Here is a 19,954-nt window from a genome sequence, read left to right on the forward strand (position 1 = left end):
AAAAACATGCTTAGCCGTAAGTCAGCAGAGACTAGGTAGAAAATTGGCCCACAATGTCAAGCTTTCATCACTGGACTAATTGTCATGAGCACAGAAAACTATAGCTCCTCTCTGATTTATTTCATTATTTTTTGTGCTTAATTCCGTTTTTGGAGAATATGATTGTTGAAAAGGATGCTGCTTAACAGAGATGTTACTCAACCAGTAATCTTTTTTCTTTTAATGAAAAAAAGTCAGGTTCCAGAAAGCAGTAATGAGTCAGGTATTTATGAAGGAACAATAAGCTATTTCTCATCATAGATATTTCATTTTGAGCTTGTCCCAGGGAATGTAAATAATTGCAACATGGCTTGTGATGTTTCAGAGTAGTCTTTCTTGGTAATACATTTGCTTCCAAATGCCTATAATAAACATTAATCATTTTACATTTACATTGGGCTCTAAATAGAAAGGCTATATTATTATTAAATGATGGGCTTGAAATTTGGGGTATAAGTTCTTTGCAGACCATCCACAAATTCATGTAAACTTAATCATTTTGCATTTACATTGAGCTATAAATAGAATGGCTGTATTATTATTATTGTTATTCAGACTTGAAGTCTGGCATATAAGTATTTTCCAAACCATCTTTAACTTGATCTAAACTTAGAGACTCAAGGTTGAGGATTTTAGTACCTGACTTCCAAATGGGGTTGGTGCTCTTTTGAGTTGCTGCCTAAGTGACAATTATACTTTGTGGAGTGAATATTTAAAGAAGATGGTCCTCATCCTTAGTGCAATTAAATGTACCATTTACAGCCAGCTACATACTTCTCACATTTTCCCCAAGAGGTCACTGATTTAAAACCAATTTATTAGATGCTTTTATTATTCTGAGAGAGGTACATTCCTTTAAGGGTGTTTTCAGCAAGACATCCAAGGTTCCAGGAAGCAATATTTTTTGTTCCCTTTACCCTCTTGCCCATTTCCATAAAGTTAAAAGGAAACAAATAGCCAAGTGTTTGTTCTTAGTAGAAAATAATAGGAAATATGCTGATTTTATAGAACAATATCATTGAGAATTGAAAAGTGATTATTTAAAAGGCAGCCCACGTTCATTCTTGGTGCATGCTCTTAGTTAAGAGTGGACCTCTCCATCTATTCTCATATAAAGCCAATATTACTTGTAGTTCTCATGTAATCTGTGATCTGATTCCATAAAGACTCTGGATAAGGATCAACTCTAATTACATGTTCCTAATGCTCCCTTTCCCATGTCTTCATTTTCAGACCTTATCACTCTGATGAGAAGGAGACATTTTGGAAAACTGAAATCCCAATAGCTTCACTTTGGTTTTCTCCCTTTCCACGGACTGACCTTATTCTCATATAGAGAAGTAAACAAGCAGGTCGCGCTGAGAGCCTGAAACCAGCCTCTGTGCTGTCTTCCTCTAATGAGAATGCTTTTATTCCCACAAGTGGGGGCATTTCCCACTAGAGCTTAGGAACCACTGGCAGGGCAGTGGGTGGATTTGACTTGAGATACTCAGAAGAATCTACCCTTCTACACTTGGGAGTATCAAGTGCACACAAACCTTTCCCATCAGGTAGGCTTTTGTATAGTTCTCTGTAGGTATATTTACAAGGCAATTTGTGATCTGAATCAGAATCAGAATTCATTGAACTTACCTAGTACCAGAAAGTATTTAATTAGGACTTATTGTTTATGAAGATTTGATGTTGATGATTTTTGGTTTCTTCTAAAAGATTCCCCAACTGCTTCAATTAGACATGTCAAAGGACATTTTTTTAACGGTGGTCTTGTTTTTGCCTTACTCTCACAGATAGATAGACTATGGTAAAGTCTTATCTTCAAGGATATTGTCTTGTGAGTCCCTGTGCCCTGCATATCTCTGGGTTTTAAAGTTGATATCCAGTAGGGGACTTAGGTTGTTTAAGCAGAAGTGATCTTCTGGGAGTTGGAGGTGTGATGCATTCTGCTAGGGGATTTGTGAGAAAACAAAGGAAATTTTGGCCACTTTCACTCCAGGAAGTTTAACTTCAGTGTTCTATTTCCTCTGTGAGACTGGGATAGAGTTCTTGGCACAAAAGATATAACAATTGACTTTGTGGAAACTTTTGCATAAATGGCAGTTTCATGGCATTCCATTTCCCTCAGTTAGCATAATGAGTAGATTAATATGTTCTTTTTTGGCAGGAATGGGAACTAATTTTTTAAAAGAAAGGTGAAGAAAAAACATGTTGTGCTAAATCCGTGTTTCCTGTGGCAACAGGAATTCTATACATTTTATAAAAAGAGCCAAACTGCAGGCACAGTTCTTTACAAAAGGAAGATAGAAGAAATTTGCTCACAAACTTTTCTCCTCAAAAATAAATAAATACATAGTAGGCATCCCAGATATGCTTCTTTTCTCTTTTGGAATTTTATTGGCATATTAAAATAGTTAGCAGTCCAGAAGATATGATTGGCATACACTTAATGGTCTCGAATATGCTTTTACAATCTTATCATATAGTATAACAAAAACTTCAGGATAAAATGAAATGTTATTTGATTTGTGACAGTCCTACTTCAGAACATCAGAGGAACACAAAGAATATGTACCATCTTTTAAGTAAAATAAGTTTTACAGCCTGGATGAATCCACATCAGTACATTCCAACAAGGTACTAGTTTAAGTGGGCAGAAATACCCAAATTGGAACAAACTAATCTGTGAGGATGGCTGTACTGGGATGTGGCTTTTCCATTGCATGTTAGAACTGCATTGGATGACTTGAACTGTTGATGTTTTTAATTCAGATAATTCTTTGTTGTGAGGGCTCTTTTGTACATCACAGTTTAGTAGCATTCTTGGCCCTTACCATATAAACGTCAATGCCAGCTACTAAATTGTACCAGCCAAAAATGTCTTCACACATATCTACATTGTTACCTAGAGCACAATTCTAGCTTAAAATCTGAGATTTAGAGTAACCCAGCTGTGTTCTCAGAACTTGTGGTGGGATGTCTGAAATATTGTATTGCCATGACAAAGGTAATATGCAGAAATACAGAAGTTACACCTTTAAGTTTTTTGGTTAATTGAGCGATTAGCTTTATGAATACCACTAGTTTAAGCAATTTGTGTTATCTTTTTCTCTTATAACAAATTCTTGCTTTTCTTTTTAACGGTGATATCTAATGGCTTCCAAGTCAAGCTTTCACAAATCATAGAGCACAGGGGTAATATTCCAAATTTTTTTTCTTTACATACATAGTTAACCCCCATAATTGTTTCTGCTGGGAGCATCTTCATATGCATTCATGTGGATCTGGAAAGGCTATACATAAATTAAATAGTACCCCCAGAATTATGATTCACCATGGGAATAAAAATGTAATAATCTTCCAACAAACGGCTGTACAGATTGCTGCAATGGACTGAACAAACATTAAGCTAAAGGAGGACAGATAAACACTTGGAGCATCACAGTCCTTCCATGGATCCTGAAAATCATCCTACAATTTGATTTGTGTGATTTTATTATACCACAGTGTCAGAGGCAGTGACCATAGGCAAATGTTGCAGCTTTTTTTTAATCTATATGCTCTAAAATATCTCCTCAAAGCAGAACATAATACTTATATGATTATGAGTGATTTTTTTACATATAGGTAATAGAATTAATTCTCTGCAGGCTGAGAATGAATCTACTAGTGAATCCAGTGCTGAGCAATTTCATATACTCCCATTTAACATAAACATTAGTGCCCAAAGCCCTCCTTTGACCCACAAAACCTATGATGTCTCCTTTGTCCTCCTCTTCATTCTTTAGATTTACTTATCATATACTGTGTCCATTAGCATTTCACTACTATTAAACAAATGGCAATGAGGAAAAGGTAACAGTTGTACTGTGTAAAGCCTCAGGAAGCTGAGATTTTGTTCTCAGTGTAGTCATGCACAGTTGTAAGGAGTCAAGAACATGGCCTCTTACGATCTTGTCTTATCAGAAATTCTATGATAGAAGCTATGGTAAAAGAGCTTTGGATACCTAGATTTGTTTTTTAGGGAAGGAACACCAGCGTCCAGGTGTGGTATATCCCAGCTGTAATCCCAGCATTCCTGAGGTAGATGTAGGAGAACTGTGAGTTTGAAGATAGGTTGGACTACGTAATGAGACCCTGTCTGAGACAGAGAGACAGAGAAAGAGAAACAAGGAAACAAAGAGAGACAAGACAAACTAGGAAACAAAGCATGAGACACATAATGCTCTTGTAAATCCTTGGAGATTTGCAGAAGATTTTATGGTTACTGTCAAATTCTTTGTGGCTCTATAACTACCCCACATTGAATAGAGGGAAAGAATTTGGGATGGAAACTCCTAGTTTACCATTAACAAACCAATTGAATTTTCTCAAAATAGCAGATTACAGCTTCCAGAAGGTATTTTTATATACCACTTTTTAAAAGCATTGGTTCAAACTCCCTAATTTCATACCAGTAACACCTTCCCGTGCTAACAAAGAGTTTTTCCCCCAAAATGGAGTATTGAAAAATTTCAGTATATTTAAGCACATAATTATATGGTCCTTAGCTTACTTTATCCTATTTTATTGTTCACATTCTAACATGAGCATAAATGATGTTCTAACACATATGTATACTAATATGCTTGTCAGGAAAAAACAGGATCCTCCTGGAGGGAAATATTCTGCAAGTTGGAAACAAATAAAAAGGAAATAGAAACAGCTTCTATAAAATGATTACCTCGTCAATAATCTCTCCCTAGAAACAGTCCCACAGAATGCTAAACATGCCTCAAGATGAAGAGCCCTTTGGCAGCTTCCTACCTTTATCCATAATTATTACTTGCCCTATTAGGCAGCTTCCTACCCGAGAGTAGATAAGAAACTGAAATCAATCTTCTGTCGATTTTGTTACAGATTGTTTAAGAAATTTGCTATTGAAAGATGCTCAGATGGAGTGGTACCAAACTGTTAAAGGTTGCAGACCTCTGATACCAAAAGGCAGTTAAGGTGAATGATAGGCATCACCATGTATAAAGAATTGGTGGAAGCCAGGTGGTTGTGTTAATGAGAACGTGCATGCTTCAACAGACTGGCCTCTGGTATATGTCTTGCTTTTCCCAGCTGAACAGGCAATAGAACAGCATAGAATTTAGTTAAAACACAGTTGCTGAGTCACAGTCTCAGAGTTGGGCTTAGTGTAGAGTGTAGGAATGGACATTCCATCAGATCTTCAGGTTTCACTAGTAATTGCTGGTCCTGGGATGTTCAGAATTACCTGGATAATTATGCTCCCATAACAAATGAGAATAGCTAGGAGGAAATCTGTAAGAAAAAGTCACAGATTTTGGAGCTGAGATGAATCAGACCCATCTTGTTCACAATTGAAAAGTTAATAAAACAATCATCCCTCTCCCTTTCTCCCCCTCCCCTCTCCTACCCCATTTCTCCTTACTCCTCACCTTGTGGTCTTTGGGCGCCTGCATCATTATCTTAGCCTTGAACCACCTTATTATCTGATTTTGTTCTCGTATAGTTTTAGGAGGTATACAATTTCATTTGAGGTTTGGAGTTAAAGTGCTTCACAATTTGCATGCTTTTTCTGATTCACTTCGGTGGTTTAAGGTGACAAACTATGATTCTGCAGTGTCACTTGGATGTGTAGCTTATAGCCTGGTTTTGTTTTGCCTGTTCTCTGAAGTAGATTAATTTTAAAGAGATCTTTCCCCAGTTCTAGAAATGACTATTCAAGGATGATTTTTTGGTTTTTTTTCTGTTAGTCTTTTCTTGATTTTGTATTACTGTAGAGTGAGTTTAGAGAAACATCAATTTTATGAAGTATGCAGTAAAAACTTGTTGTGAAACAACAAATGTATACTTTATTTTGCTACAGACACTCACACACATTATTCTGATCCAAGAAACATTCCTAAATGGCTTGCATGTTTCCTAGAGATTTAAGTTTAAGCATTTTTATGCAGTTAATTACACTCTCGAATGTTGTATTCAAATCTCTAAAGCAGGTTATGATGAGTTCCAAATGGCAGGACTCATCAGTGACATAAACATTTATTTATTCATTCGGCCAAGAAGGAACATTTTCCACATTAATTCTCTTTGAGAAGGGAACATGTGGCTTTTGGTCACAATTTAAACATGTAAATCTTAGATGCTTCCCAGAATTGCCCTTGTATCTACCAATCTATTCAATTGGCTGGATTGATTAATGTGTCAGAAATTCCTCCCTCATAGTGGTGTATGGGTCTTATTTGGCATAATTAGCATAGCTTGTGATGTCATAAAAATATAATTATGAGTTATAGTGTCATTTATTCAGATAAATGTCAGTGAAATTGAGAACCAATTGAGAAGGTACAATCAACCTGTCTTAGGTATTTTAGCTACAAATTTTGTTTGTTTGTACAAGCATTATTTATTGTTACATTGTTTATAGTTGCATGAGCAATTAAATGTGCATCACTAAGGGCCTGGATAATTAGATTAAAGCATAGCCAACAGAGGCTTCAGCAAACAGCCTGTGTTCAGCATGAGGAAATCCTCAACACACTGTACAAGAATCTGAAACTAAAGAATATAAAGAGCCAGGTGTGGATCAGCCTTCCAGTCATTACTACTCAGGTTTCACAAAGGGTATATGTACATCTGTGCTCACTTCTTACTCTTGTGGCTGGACAGATACACAAGAAGCAAGGGGCCAAGGGGATGTGTGAGAAGGTTTACATTTCACTGTTCTTTTCTCTTTTTTCTCCTTTCTGCTTTTCTCTCATTCTTTCTCTCTCACACTCCCTCTCTGCCTCCCTCCCTCTCTTCCTCCCTCCTCCCCTTCCCTCTTTCTTTCTCTTTCTTCCTGTGCTTGAGGTGAACCCCAGGGCTTAATTAATGTTAGACAAATGCTCTATTACTGAGCTACATATACAGTTTTTCCCACTTTGGAGTTTTTAATATTTTTTTCTACAAAATTTTGTGTCTGTTTTGTTAGCTTCACAAGAAAAGAGTGGGTAAACTATTTGAATTTTGAACCCTTCAGCCCATTTACCGAAGGCTCTGTCTTCTCATCCGGTCCTTGGGTGGGTATCAGGTGTGCTCTCCTTTCTTTCAGCTGCTGTTCAACCTGCTATGGGGATGGAAGCCACACCAAAAATGGTGACCCAGACTTGCTGTTTCTCCAGAGAGCAGGCACACACAGAGAAAACAATATACAAGTAGTGTGGATCTCCTAAAACAAAGCAAGTTTCTCAGGTCTCCTAGAAACAATTCCTGTAGTATAAACTTAAGTAAAATCCAATGGGGTTTGGGGAGGTGGGCAAAGATGGAGGTGGGTTCTTCAAACCCAGTGCTCTGGGAAGTCAACCAGTCAGTTCCTAGTATATTGACAAAGCTGGCAGTGGCTTTTTCACAGGTTACATAGTTCTGCTCTGTGTATTGTAGGATACACATTACTTACACTGCTGACAGCCTGTCTTTATCTTTCAAGTGACACATAGAGAGTTTGAACATGATTCAGGTTAAAATGATCTGCTACAGAAAGTGACTACACACAAAAGATGTATCAGGAAGACAACCAAGTTGGGAGTTTTCCTTCATTCCTAGTGTTTTGTAGATAACATAATTTACATCAGATGACAGAACTCACAAAGTTACCAACAAACAAAATTGACCAACTTGTACATTAAACCTACATATGACAGGAAAACATTTTTACTGCCCTACTTTGTGTTGAATACTCAGGGTGATATGTGGAAAAAGTAGCACATTCCCTAAAGAAGTAGGACACCTGATGACCCTTATTTTAGTGGAGAGGCCGTATCTAGGTGTAGTCAGGTTAGACAATAATTGCTTGTTTCTCAAGATGGTGCAAAGCCAACGGAGATCCAGTGTGGACCTTGATTTTCCAGGAACTAAGTTTACTCATTGAAATCTGAGTGTGTGATGCAAGAAAACAATACGCAGCAAAATTATTCAGCACCTTCAGCTCTTACTAGAAGCTACTTTATTTTGCTTGTATTGTGATGAGGAGGAAGTAGGTTTCTAGTGAGTCCTGTGCTGGACAATTAATGATTTCTATCAAGCTTCAACAACTACCCAAGCATCTAACGATGGACAAAACACAAGCCTCACATTTGTTTTTATCCATGTGAGAGTAGATTGTGAAGGCAAGAGCCTGGAACATTTGGCTTGTGTTTGAGGCATGGCCTGGGAGCAGGCCTTTGAAGTCTTTCTCCCTCAGATTCATTGCATGGAAAATGAGTTCAAAGGTACTCACCTATTGTACCTCTTGTACTATTATGGATATAGAACAACAAAGCAGTAACCAAGTTAAATGAAGTAAACAGAAATTCTGCATAGAACATACACTGGATGTTATGATGCTATTCTAATATCACTGAGGGTTGGTGTATACTACCAAATTACACAAACCAGATTTGAAATACTTCATAAAATTTGAGATTTTGAACCCAGCTTTATCCTGATGTCTCCTAATGGCAAAGAGCAAGACATTGTAATTTTACGATAGTTATGTGTTCTATAATAAACTTATCCTGAAGGTTTGAATAGAAGTTTTTAATGAAATAATTTCAATTAGCTGGAATTTTTTTAATGTAACAGAAACTACATAGATATGAAACAGCCGTAATTTAAAAGAGGTTTGTAGATGACCTGTCTCAACATCACCTGGGGACCTAGAAATTCATATTGTTATGTTCTGCCTCAAAATGGAACCTGAAATTCTGGAGAAAGGTTCCAGTAATCTGAGCTCTCTAAATGGATGAACCATGGACATTGGGGATAAATAGCAACCTGTATTTTAAGTATTTTCATCATTTAGTCATTGATTCCCTCCAAAGGTATTAAAAATGATTGTGGACTTAAATGAGATCTACACACTTTCTTCAGCTTTGCTATAATTAACTTAGTGTAAGGACAAACAGTTCATTACCTCTGTCAAATTCTACTGATTAGAAACAAGACAGGGTCAGAAATTATTGAGACTCATCTTAGGGTTCTACCTATTTGACCATAATAAAGATTATAACTTGGTTCTTAGGGCTACATGAAATAACTGCATTTTGGAAATGGGAAGTATTCTGTTAATCTGATTGTCTAGAGCGATGTCATGGGCCCTGCTACTACCCCTTCATTAAGGATGTATTGAACCTGCTACCCAGGCTGCCTGATGTCTTTGAAATAGTTATGCTCAAAGGCAAAGCATCCCTGGGCAGTGTTTTCTGCTTGCTGAGGGACTCTGCTCCCTATACTTTTCTTTTCTTTTTTTTTTTTTTTTTTTTGCCAGTCCTAGGGCTTGGACTCAGGGCCTGAGCACTGTCCCTGACTTTTTTTTATTGCTTAAGGCTAGCACTTTACCTCTAGAGCCACAGTGCCACTTCTGCCTTTTTCTATATATGTGGTGCTGAAGAATCGAACCCAGGGCTTCATGTATATGAGGCAAGCACTCTACAACTAGGCCATATTCCAGTCCCTGGTCTGTACTTTTGCCTGGTTTGACTGGCTATGCATGAGATGATCCTGTCTGCCTTCACATGAGAGCATTTCTTAGGGAGCACAAGCCAGCGTGCCCTATGACCAAGGACATGTCTTCAGGTTTTACAAGGCCGATTTTAAAGCTGCTTATAAATGAATGTTTAAGGTTTAGTGGAATGTAGTCATAATAGTGAAATGAGAAAAGAAGAGACCATTGCTCCTGCCTCCTTCTCATCTCAAGTGACTGATTATTTTAAATCCCCATGGATCAGCTTACACAAGAAAGATGTCATAGATTTTACACATTGTATATGCACTTGAGGTTTCCAAGAAATAGCAGAAGACTACCAGTGGAACTGCACACTTGTGACACAATCGGGGAAACTTCAAAATAGAATGACAGTGGTGTTGGAGGGGGATGGTAAATGTAGTCTAGGAGAAAATTCAGTTTACTTGGAGATCTAATTATCCTGTGGACAGTCAGACCACAAGCTCAAGGAGCCTGCTTCCATGCAGCTCCTGACTCTTCCAGTTGCTTTAGCAGTGTCTTATGAAGTAGATCTTAAATAACCCCAAATCTATAACATCTTTCAGAGCACAATAGACTACATACAACATTCTTTACACATCTTAATTTTCTTTTTTTTTTTTTTCTCAAATTTTTATTATCAAACTGACGTACAGAGAGGTTACAGTATCATACATTGGGACATCTTAATTTTCTTTGGCAACAATCCTGGAAACATAAGTCATGAAGATGTTATAGTATTTGATGCCCTATTGAAAACAAAGCATATATAAAGTCTTTGGCAATGCTCTAATTATGATTCTTTTAAAAACAAGGTATACTTTAATAAATGTTTAGGCTATAAGTAAGTGTTAGTAAAATTTCCTGTACTTCAGACTTTTAGAATTCCCTAGTGAGATTGAAAAAGAAAGGCAACCAATCAGAGAAATGTTACTGATGTTTTAAGTAGTTTCCATCTTGAATTCATCCAAGCTAAAGTACTGGTATCTAAATATATGCTGTTCTAGAACTCCCTTAGGCTTTCTGGGTTGTGTTTGTTTGCTGTTCGAGCATTGTTAATTAAGGAATAGAACATTCCTTCTCTCTCTAAATTTCTTTAAGATATCAAGTGTGTCTTGTGACCACCATCAGCTGCAAACACAGCATCAATTAACTTACCAAAACAGAAGCTCTGGTGATTAATCCATAATGACAGGGCTGTTCTCCCGACTGATTAAATTCATTATCAAGCAGCCAGAGGTAGAGCACTCTCCATGGAAGATTTATTGCTCTGGAATTACCTTTCTCTCTTATACTCATGAAACTAGGTCTGGTAAATAAGAAAGATGAAAATGGTAGGAGCTAGTGCCTTTTTTTTTTTTAAAGGATGAGGGACTCTATAATAGCTGGTCTGTATTTTCATTGCTGAGCTTAAAAAAAAAATCCTTCCTTGAACATACGTCATCTCTGATCATTCACAAAACACCATATGGATGAACAGTTTCTACAGAATCCTGTGAGTATCAGGCCAGGCAGGGGGAAATGATTGTTCTATTCTATTCTCCCTGTAGCTACCTTGGTTCACCTTATCACCCACAGGGCTGAGTTTGAGTTATAACTTTCTAAATGGCTGATTTACTCATGTCTACCTATAGCCAGATTAACTTCCCTTGCTGTGCTTGGTGTCTTATGCAAAGTTTTTTTTTGTTGTTGTTGTTGTTGTTGTTTGTTTGTTTTTTGCCAGTCCTGGGTTTAGACTCAGGGCCAGAGCACTATCTCTGGCCTCTTTTTGCTCAAGGCTAGCACTCTGCCACTTGAGCCACAGCACCACTTCTGGCCATTTTCTATATATGTGGTGCTGGGGAATCGAACCCAGGGCTTCATGTATACGAGGCGAGCATTCTTGCCACTAGGCCATATTCCCAGCCCCTCTTATGCAAAGTTTATAGTTTAAATTTCGAAGGTGTTCTCTCTCACACATGCACGGGTATACATACCCATGCATGTGTACACGTGTGCATACACACACACACAAACACACACACACACACACCTCAGCATACCCTTAGACCCCTGTTACATCCAAATGCTTATTCATTCTTTTGTCTTTCAAGTTTCCCTATTCACTGGGATCAGATATGGAAAAGATTTCCTTCTTCTCATGATCTTCCTTTTCTTTTCTTTCCTGGATGTATGTTTTGAATCTCCAGTAAACTTGCAGGTACCCAAGGATGGAAAAAAATTTCATTGTGTTTCTCTGCTTCACATTGGGCCAAGCAAGGAGTTTTATCTGTGAATATGTTGAGTCTGTCTGCAAATCATTGAGATTTATTGGGAAGAATACATTAATTTTCTCTGTCAAGTTGCCTTTCAATCTATTTGGAGATATGTGAGAAAGAACACCTGATCCTACTTTTTGAAGACATTTAGCAAACACAGGGCACAAATAGCAAAATATGGGAGAATGGAATGTACAAGCTAATGAAATCCTACACCCCAAACCATCTGTCTTGTACCGTACCTTGCTTTACTGCTTGTTTATCTACTGTTTGTTTATTTGTGGGGAGGTAAACTGAATTCTGGGTTCTGGATCTTACTATATATTTTGATTAAATAAATGTCCTTTATACCTTTCTTTTCCTTCTCTGTCAATCAGATGAATTAAGACCTATTCCGTTGCATTGTTGAACACACTAATCAGGTAATATGAATAAACTACTTGTAAAGTTCTTAGCTTAAAGTAGATACTGAGAGAGATGTTAGGTCCTCCCTTCCTACTGTAAATTTGATTGAGGTCATTGTAGGAGGAAGGAAGAGCAGGGTGGCTGTAAATTTATTATTGATTACTGATGATGTTTTCCATATCTATACTGGATTAATTACAGGTTGTGAATTTTGCACATGGTTGATGAAAACACAGTTGTGATTACGTTATTTTTTTTGAAGAGCTTCATTTTAAATAGAATTGACTGAGGCAGAGAGGAGAGTGGGTTGAAATAAGTATACATCATTCATGATTTTTTTTTTAATATTAGTTAAGGGACAGGAGGCTGAGAGAAAGGTGGTTTCACAATTGACCTTCACTCTTATAAGCTCACTCAATATTACAGTCTAAAAATAAACTTTTAAACAGATACCCTTCAAGGTAAAAAAATAAGAATATTGATTAGTTTGCCACTTCTATCTAGAACTCCTTCCTCAGTTTATAGTTAGTGGTATTGTTTGTTGTTTGTTTTCTCCTCAGGAAGTTTCCATAGAGTTGATGTTGGTATTTTGTAAGAATTCCTTTTTTTCCCTTTGTAGTCCCTCTACACCTCTCTAGATAAGCCACTAGGGATTTTCCTTCCATTCACTAGTAGGTGAGGCAATTTGCTCTCCCTTCCTATGTTAAGATCAAAGCCAGAGATAATGACTTTCCATTGTTACACCAGGGAAATTTAAGAAGAGAGAAAATATCATCCTATAAACAATGCTTGTTAACTATGGAGAGGAAGTACCTTCAGTCAGATTCCCTAAGACCCAAACTCACTGTTTATGTGTCCTCTTCACTGATAAAGACTGCAGGAAAATGTTGCAGTTTTTAAGCCTACTTCAACACTTTCCACAAAGTCTTTCCAACCCCAAGGCTAAACCATATAGAAAGAGGAGGGAAAAGGGAAAGAAGACAATGCTTTTGAAGTAAACCACAAGAAAAATTAATGTCTCTTATGCTCACTGGGGCAGACCCACAGAATATAGAAAGCGCTGTCTTTGATGTTTGTCTAGCAGTATAACCTAAGAAGAAAGCCCTGCAGGACTAACAGTGAGATTCCCCAAAGGGAGGGGACTTTGTGGCTTTTTAGAATGGAAAGAGTTACATGCACTTGAAGCTGATTAATGATTCTGCCTTGTACATTTTGCCAGCATTAACAGATCCTCGTGGCAGAATGTACACAAATTATGGGAAATATCATCTGGGTTTTCCTCCTTGTCCTTGTTCTCTTTCTTGTCTTCTTAGGAGTTCAGTGACTGTATATAGCCCTGGCATCAGGTTACAGATGGTAGGATTAAAGCTTTCTGTTTAGATTCATAGATGAAAAGTCTGGAGTTGAATGTGATTGTTGTAAATATTTCTTGATTTCTGGTGACAAGCTTTCTAATCCCTCCTGCGTTAAGAGGGGCTTATCATAATTTCCTTGCTTTTAAATTACTTGGCCTTTGCAACTGTGCCTTGGAAAAGCATTTCATTTGCTCAGAAGAGGGTAAACAATGCTTATAAGTTAAGAAATGCATGCATGTAGAGGACCTAGCATCCGGGATTTCGTGGAAGGAGATAGCCCTGCTTTTAGTTCTTGTTGCCTGGCCTGGGAAACCTTGCCGGACCTGGTTCTGCTGTAAAACCCTGTTGTCTGGCTGCTGATGGCTGCTGCTAAGGCAACAGGAGAACCAGTGATGTCACAGGCTCACAATCTGCCTGCCAGAGAAAGCATTTCCTGAGAACAGATCAACTGACTGCTCAGCAATCATTTCTTACACCCCATCCCCAGGAAACCTTTCATTTTGACACGTCCCCTCTTTAAATCAATTTGCCTGTGTTGTACAGCAAGAGCTGGATTAACTGAGTTTTTTCCATGTGCAAGTTACAATGCATTCAATATCTCAGTCTTCATAGAAACCCTCTGAGGTAGAAGATGATCATTCTGTGATTTCAAAATGAGGCTTGGTAACATCACCACTCAGGCCTGCCAGACAGCATTGTCCATCTTCACCCTGGTCAGAAACTTTCTCCATCGGATCCCTTCTAATCCACAGGACTGCTGTGACCTCTGCCTAACATCAGATCCCACTCTGTCTCTCTAAACTTCAGGGTTATTATATGAAAGGCAAAAATAAAATTTAGCTTGAGGGAGTGTTTCCTCCACTTATCAAAATCTGTCCCCTAGACTGGAATTTCAGTGTGAGTCTCTGCTTGAAATCTGGGATATGGCACATAGTCAGGACACAACTATAAACTTGATGATGGGGACTTCCAGTGTCAGACTCAGACATCTTGAGCTATGGACAAAATTAAGCAAAATAGAGATTCATATCTCCTTCAATATTTCTCCTTTTAGGCCTCCTAAGTCAGAAAATGAGATGTAGATGGTCTTGATAACCGTAGATAAGGGAAGTTATGGCATCAGATGCTAGCCAGTGCGTCCAGATATGCTATATAAATCTTGACCTTAGAATCTTGACCTCTGTGGTGTAGTCCTTCCTCAGTACTGCCCGTTCCTTGACTTCATGGACTTTCAGTTTCCTCTCTGTGTACAATGGAAGTGTACTGCATATTCCCAATACTACAAATATGGGCATGCTTTGTGATCTGTAAAATCATGGAATTGGTTCTAGATTCTTTAAATACTGGTCTAAGAACATAGTACTTCTTCCTTTTGTATTCATTAAATCTAAATATAAGGCATATTTCATAATTCATCACTTGAGTTACACAAACATTGTGCAAGAAGCTCGTCAGCATGGTAACTGTTAAGACAACTGAGAAAGGCAGCTTTCACCTGGAGATTGCATTTACAATAGATGAGGTTGTAGATTGCACAGGAAAATATATTCATTACAAAAAATACCATTAAGCAAGTTAGCCAGCACTCAAGTTCAAGTAAAATGAAGGGGGGAAAGAAAGAGACACTTTGAGAGTCTTTGCCATGTAAGAAGTTTGGAAGTTTGTGGGAGAAAGTTGGAAAAAATCTGACCCTCAGAACTTAACACCTCCCTTACGCTTCTGGAGAAAACTATGAAAGGGTTATCTTTTTCCCCTTATATAGTGACTTAGTGATGCATGTTAACCAAAGAAACTGTTTTCCTTTATTTTAACTGACATTGTACTGACTTGGTTGCTGACTCATCCACACCTTATGAATGTGCAGCATTTCAAATGCTCTCAGCCATGTTTTCCAAGACTGACAGCATCACTTTTGGTTCTCAAGTTCTCTCAAATTGTCTGCATTCTCTCTGGTCTTAACTTGGTAGCCTTAAAGAACTATGCAATATTGTTGAGGTAATTCTTAATGATACAGCACAAAGCTATCAAACTGAAGGATACTTTTGAGTTATTTTCCTTTGTGATTCCAAGCATTATTATTATTATTTCTTTCAAACCCCAGCAAGTAAAATGTGCAAATTCTCTCTCCTGATGGCCTACTCTTGAAATTGGCCTCTGTGCTTGACCTACAGATGATTCCCCAGGTTGGCTACAGCCCACGGCTCAACAATTTAATCAGGAAGACATTTATAAAGCTATGAAAGCCAGTCCAAAATGATTTGTCAGAATCTTGCTTCTTACATATCCCATGATAATGGCCCAAAGAAGTACTGAAATTACTACTGCTGTAGACAGAACCCAGACACTAGCTAAACCACAGACCATTAAGTATTATTTCCTCAACTGGGATTTGACTGGAATTCAATGAAACATTCCCCTCCCCCCGACAATTGTTGGTTTTAAAACAAATAAAACCCCTAAAATTAGCTTGGCAGAATCTAGCTAGCTTTTCTTGGAGTGGTGGTGTTTAAATTCACTCACATTACCAATTAAAAGATTATGTGTTGTTGCCTCTGTTTCCTACTTAATGATTTCTGTACCCAGCTAATAGCCATCACAGAACTGTTATATTGCTTAAAACTGCAGTTGTGGGCAAAGAAACAACCTAACATAGATGGCAATAATCTCAAGGTGGAAAGAAGAGCAATAAAAGAAAATGGTTCTCAGTTTTAATAAAAGAAAAGGCATCCCAATCCTTTCCAATAAAATTAATAAAGCCCAATTCTTCCCAATAAAACTATTCTTCCCAATAAACTCCAAATACAGAATATAAAATAGTTTGCCAAGCTAATTTTGGGTTCAGAAAGAACCCCATATCAAAACAATTTTATTTTCACCTTTTTGGCAGGGTTACTAAGAAAATAACTCAAGAAGTTTAGTCACAAAGAAGGGCGCATATGGCTTAGATAAATAAATGAATTTTTTAAGTTGATATCCATACAACATTTTTATAATTTGTTCAGATCAAATCAGGAGTGGTTCTTAAATGAATGTGTTAGGAAGTTGTCTTTAGCTTTAATGTCTTCATTGGGTTTTTTTTTGTCAGTGGATAAAAGAATAACAGTATGATAACTTAATCATATCTGTAGATAGCAAAAGTTTCATACGAGTTGGGTGCCAGTGGCTCATACCTATAACCCTGACTACTGAGAAGGTTGAGATCTGATGATCGAGGTTCAAAGCCAGTCAGGGCAGAAAAGCCCATGAGACTCTAATCTCCAATTAACAAAGAAAAATCTGGAGAGATGGTAGAGAGTCAACCCTAGGCAAAGAGAGAGCTTAAGACCTTGAGTTCAAGCCTCAGGACCAGTACAAAACAATTCAGAGGAATGTATAAATAATTCATATTAGATTAAAATTTCTTGATAGCCTGAAAAATTAACTTAAAAGACCTAAATTAACTTTAAAAAGACTTCAGATTTAAAGACTTCAGAGATAAATAGAAAGGCCTGGATTTAGATTTTGAAATATATATACCCCACTTATTCAGTAATGATGTAAGACTTGGCAGGGCACCAACTCTTGTAAACAAGATTTTTTTTTTTTATTTTTGCGGTTGTTGTCTTCAAGCTTCATGTGAGCCCGTGGTATAATGTGGCCGTAAACAAAGCTAGTGTAATCTTAAACTATATTTTAACAGTGACAGTGTCCAGATCCTGATATGTCATTGTCTCACTACACTGAGCATACCAGACCACAAGGTAAGTATTAGATTCTGTTTTGGAACTACATGTTTGGATACCATGGACAGTCCAGAAGCACCTAGAAGAGATAGGTAACAGTCTTGGTAGAATGGCACACACACTGATGACACCTCTATGTTTTTCTCCCTTGTCTTTGGTTTTCAATAGAGCAAGGAGAAGACTTACTGCATAGTTTGGTAAAATATGTTTGTAACTGAAGAAACAACTTCCAAGTGTAGAAAGAAGTAATGGAAGGGAAAAGGAAAGGGAAAGGGAAAAGGAGGAATGTGTAGGTGCCACGAAGGCACAGGGAGAATGGACAGTTAGTCAGGTGCTCAAATAGTGACCATACCCGTGTCTACAAAAGTAAAGTCGACTGGTGTTAGTAAGTTTCCATGCTGGATGAAGAACACAGATAGAAGAAGATTATGAGTTACAAATCCAGAATTGATATCTAAGGAATAATGGAAGCAGAGACTAGGAAGTAGAAGAAGGAGAGCTGAAGACAAGTGTACATTAGTACCCAGCACAGAATCACAGAGCCCCAACTGCTCTTAGCAGTAGGAGCTGTTTGCAGGATGGAAACTTCTTTGGGAAACAAAGATGGGAAACCCGGTGTGCTACTGACACATTAGGGTTCCACCAGTTTCTGTCTGTGAAAATCTTTCTGTGAAACCGATCAGAAATCCAGCAGTTCTTCTTTTTGACAAACCCACCTTCACACTCTTAAAATTCAGACGGCGAAGTTTAATCTCAGGTGGACTTTTTAAGATGCTTAGAGTTCACATCTCTAACTTAAAATGAAAAGATGAAATCTTTTGTAGAGAACTTTAGATTGACTAAACTTCTTAATTATTGTCATTGGATTACTGCCACAAACTGTTTTGTGTTAAATAGTCTGGTGATGACAGAATAATGCAAAAATGTGAATTCTTGCATTTTCACCAATGTTTTCAAATGTCTCTTGGTGCAAGCAATTCTAACAATTAACAGAAATACCATGATGGGAGGTTCATCGCTTTGATAAGGACAGAGGTAGTAAAGATAATTCTCAAACTAGAGGGATTAGCAAGAGACGGCTGTTGTTACACAGTGTATTCCTCAAGGTCATTTAAATGACCTTGAGCAAGTTACATAACCCTCTAATCCTATTGCCTCCTCTATATGATGAGGGTAATCCCATCTGAAAAACTGTATTTGGGAGGATAAACTCTGAGAATAAATGTAATTAACATTTTGACACTTTATAATGATTTAAACAGCATTTCTGATGTATGCTGGCCCATCTTATCCTCATCACAGCCTGGTGAGGCTATTATGAGATACTCCTATTTTTCTCATGAATTAACTTTCCACAATCACATATTGGTAAAACAGCCATTCATTTACCATACATCACCCTCCCTCCATTGCAAATTATAGCTACTCTGTGTCAGCACTAGCAAATATAAAAATAATGAAACTAAAAGCCATGAGTGTTGAGTGTTTATGTTGTTGTAGAACTTCTATGTATTCACTTATGTGGAGCCACACTGAGGTGTGCACTTTGACTACCCCTCCCCCATTTTATAAATAGAGGAATATACAAAGGTGCAGGTGGACTACCAGTTTTAAGAGAGATTATATGCTGAAGGATGACGCCATCCTGTTTTTTATTTAATAAAGTACAGTGATCTGTAGACTCTCAAGTTCAGTGTAATTTCACTTAGTTCAAGACCACAAAACAACTCACTCCTTTACTTTATTTTTTTTTAAATTAAAGAGACATGTGTTCCAGAAATAAACCTTAAGGTCCTTTTTTTGTTCTTCCATCTACTTCCCAGACACACCCTTTCAAAGCCACCACTTTTCTTTTCTCAACAGAAAGTATATATTAAGGAAAAATAAGTTGTGTTCCTCTAATTCCTTGTCCTTATTTCCTTATTTTTACCTTAAAGAGAAACCAAACAAGAACAAAAACCCTACAAAATGTATTCGGACCTTCCTGGCAGGCTGGCTTCTCTGTAGTAGCTAGAGGAAAAGGAAGTTGATGGAGGAAGTTAGAATTTTTTTTAATTATTTTTTCCCCATTGACCATCTGTAAGCAAGTGGGTACAGTGGTGAGAATAGTTGGTACACTGATTGTTTACCAAATAAAAGTAATTGATGTTTACCTGAGGACAGGTAGAAACTTAAATCCAAAATATTTAGGAGACAAGTGAAAGGAGCCAAATAATTGTTTAAGGGAGAGTCAAAAGGAAAAGTTACTCAATTTTACTAGGTTGTAAACTTTTCAAATGGAAAATTGCTAATTTTTTTTTCTGTTCTACTTGCTACATTTTCCAGTTCACTGTATTTGCATTTTTGCCCCCCCTCCATCAACAAACCATCAGTGATTACATAAGTTCAATCAGTTTGAAATTCAATGTTTGAGACCAGAGGGCTTAAGAGTATTTCTTGCTACTTTTTCCGTCTATGTTCAGAACATTTAACTCACATATTAATCTCTGAGAAAAATGGTATGAACTAGTATGTATTTTATTAAATGTTCTTTCTTTTTAATTGAAAAAAACTGTATAGAGGTTGTACATAATAAAAATCTACAGTGTTATCTGCCAAGTTTTCATAATTAGACAAAAAATTACCAAAGTTTAAATGTATGTTATACTAAGAACAAACGTATTAGAGAGC

General features: G+C 37.3%; 1 protein-coding gene across 9 annotated transcripts in view; it reads left to right on the forward strand.

Moving 5' to 3' along the window:
• The window catches only part of Slc8a1 (solute carrier family 8 member A1), a 343,885-nt gene that overhangs the window by 110,671 nt on the left and 213,260 nt on the right, over positions 1-19,954 (forward strand). The gene's annotated exons all lie outside the window — the stretch shown is intronic.

Source organism: Perognathus longimembris, chromosome 8 (assembly GCF_023159225.1).
Source record: "Perognathus longimembris pacificus isolate PPM17 chromosome 8, ASM2315922v1, whole genome shotgun sequence".
NCBI lineage: Eukaryota > Metazoa > Chordata > Mammalia > Rodentia > Heteromyidae > Perognathus > Perognathus longimembris.